General features: G+C 34.0%; 1 pseudogene across 1 annotated transcript; it reads right to left on the reverse strand.

Annotated features, from left to right (window-relative positions):
- Positions 1-1,056: 1,056 nt before the first annotated feature.
- On the reverse strand, positions 1,057-2,180 carry LOC149251664 (early nodulin-like protein 14; annotated as a pseudogene). Its single transcript, XR_016266005.1, has 2 exons — positions 1,913-2,180; positions 1,057-1,738 (listed from the first exon to the last, which is right to left on the reverse strand). The product of XR_016266005.1 is annotated as an early nodulin-like protein 14 (transcript).
- Positions 2,181-2,790: the final 610 nt, after the last annotated feature.

Consider the following 2,790-nt stretch of genomic DNA (forward strand, 5'->3'; position numbering starts at 1 on the left):
TAGCCATTTCGAACCTCGGGATTGTGTATTGTTTCCTCACTTCCCGGCAGGATGCGAGAACATGGAGACATTTTACATGTAAGAGAATAATAATAAAGTGATATTGTGAGAACATGGAGACATTTTACATGTAAGAGAATAATAATAAAGTGATTTGATTGTGAAGAGACACATCGGAATATGTATATCTCACGCATTAACCAGTACCACCCATTGACACGTTATTCCATGAAAAACTTTCAGACCAACTTTTCTTTTTCTTTTTCTTTGTCAAAACACTGTGCACGCATCCGATTTGTACGAGCTATCACTTCAGAGTAAATTACTTAATTTTTTGTTTTTTAATGTTTTCTCAAAAAATAACTAATTTTCATTTTTCAAGCATAAATATACGTTGCGTGAATTTTTATAACTCTTAATCGTTAGACTTAGAATATTTTAAAATTAGAATATTAAGTTATAATTTTATAAATATTAGGATTATGAAATTCAAGTATTTTACTTACTAAAAGGCTAATTAAAATAGAGTTTTTTTTGGCTTCTAAATATATTCATATTAGATAGAAATGAATATCATAAATGGTCATAAATCCAGTCTGAACTCTAGAACTGCTAATAACTTAACCAAATCAAATTTAACAAAATTACTTTAACATTAATAGCCCTGTAAAATAATATTTCAAAAATATACCGATACATGTTACATATTTTAAATGAATTCCCTGCTTTAAAATAAATTTCTACGCTTTTCCAGCAACCAACTTGCTTTTAACATAGAAAAACTTGAAAATATGTCATTTGCAACCTCCTTTTTGTGAATAACTATTCCGACCAACTTGCACTGTTATTTTTTTTTGTTACATGAAATTTTCATAAAGATTTCCACTGGTTTATTTCTAATAAAGATTTCCAGTTATTTGTAATATTGGTGGGATCAATGATCCAATCTCAACATGATGCTTAAATCTCAGACAATTTACCAGAAGGACAATTAATGTCGTCCAATCAATTCCATGGCCGCCATGCTAATTTTCCAGAAGCATAACCATAAAAAAATTTCAAATGAAAAGATATATATATAAAATCTTGGAGAACATAGCGTGTTCTCAAATCGGCATCGCTATATTCTAAGAAATCTCAGATCAACTGCCACTATAGTCTTCACACCAAGCTCATAGCTCACACTAAACTCCTACACATTTTAGGGGCTGTGGCCTCAAGGAACATTTATTTGATAAAAGTGGCCAGAGCCTGCAACCACAAAGATCCAAATTCAAGCCTAGAGAATAAACACACATACAGAAATGAGCAACCCACACATAAAACCTGCCGATTTCAGGACAGGAGCGGCAGGCACACCAAGTACTCGTTGGAGGAACAGCTGGAACCATACTGGGAGAGGGAGAGGGAGCAGGGGTTTCCATCATAATCAATGGAGCAGGAGCAGGGGCAGGAACATGGGCAGGGAGAACAGGAGCAGGGGCAGGGACAGGAGGAAACTGTGGCGGCGATGATGGTGGTGTCACACCTCGAATTGCCAGAACAACCACATGAAGCTTTTGGGATTTCTGGCAGTGACCACTGGCACCACTTATGAAGAAAAATGAGCCCGAGTGGGGCAGCTTGAAGACTGTGTAACCATCTTGGAATTTATTTATCGGATCTGATGTGTTGCAGTTTAGGTAATTTTGATGAGTTACTTGAAGCACCGAATCCTCGTTTGAATTGTACACAAATACTAACACCAAAACAACCATGTAAACACAACCAATCAATCAATAAACTTACTTTCTATCTGGATTGACCCCATCTAAATTCAACCTAGTTCGACCAAAAAAACCAAACTAAACTCAACCTAATTTGGAAAAAAAAAAGTGAAATTTTATAGAAATACTTAAATTAGATTTCTTACCGAGAGAATCCCCAACCTTAAACCTGTTTCGACCAGCCCACTGGTTATAGATTTTAGCGTTTGTATCGTTGGGTACTTCCCAGTCATTTTCACCTCCAACTTTGAATTCAAAGCCATGAGATCCACTCTGCATGAATGCTAGAAGAATACAGTACATGAGGAGGATTGCCATAACTGATATTGATTGATCGACGGACTGGCAAACACAATTAAGTGTGACTCAAGAGAACTCAAATGCCATCTGATATTTTCTTTCATTCTCCATTTGTTGTATTTATATATATCATTCATGCCCACCCCTCTTTCATTTCAGATGCTTCGACAACCTTTTTCTTTTTGCTTTACATGTGTCTCAACACCAAATGGAATAAGAAATCAAACACGATAGTTATTCCTTCAAATATTACCAACCAATAATATTCAAACCAGAAAGGTTTTCAAACTAATACAGTTTCCAGTCAGGGAAGAACATCTTGGAATCCAATGAAAGCAAATTGCATTGCATTAAGGACATTGCATTAAGGAGTGATTTGGTGATATCGTATATGTTAGAAGAAATGGGTTTTTATTTTTTATTTATCAATTTGCTTCAAATATATAAAATTTTCAGTATTATAAATTTTATTTTAGAATTTGAGTATGTCATTGGTTTTCTAGACATTGAATCTATCTATATATTAAAAACATTACAATTTCATTCTTAATTATATCAATGGATTATATTGGAAAAAGTTATTTAATTTATTAATGAGTATAGATCCATCTTAAGCAAGGATCTAGTAAGTCTAGAGAAATATCAAATCTTTTGGAATCCAAACCTCTTATAAAGTGTGAAACTTAAAACCACATTTTCACTAGAGTGATTTGATCCCTCTCCT

This window comes from Pinus tabuliformis, chromosome 7, assembly GCF_031772625.1.
Source record: "Pinus tabuliformis cultivar Carrire ecotype Pingquan chromosome 7, CPIR1, whole genome shotgun sequence".
Lineage (NCBI taxonomy): Eukaryota > Viridiplantae > Streptophyta > Pinopsida > Pinales > Pinaceae > Pinus > Pinus tabuliformis.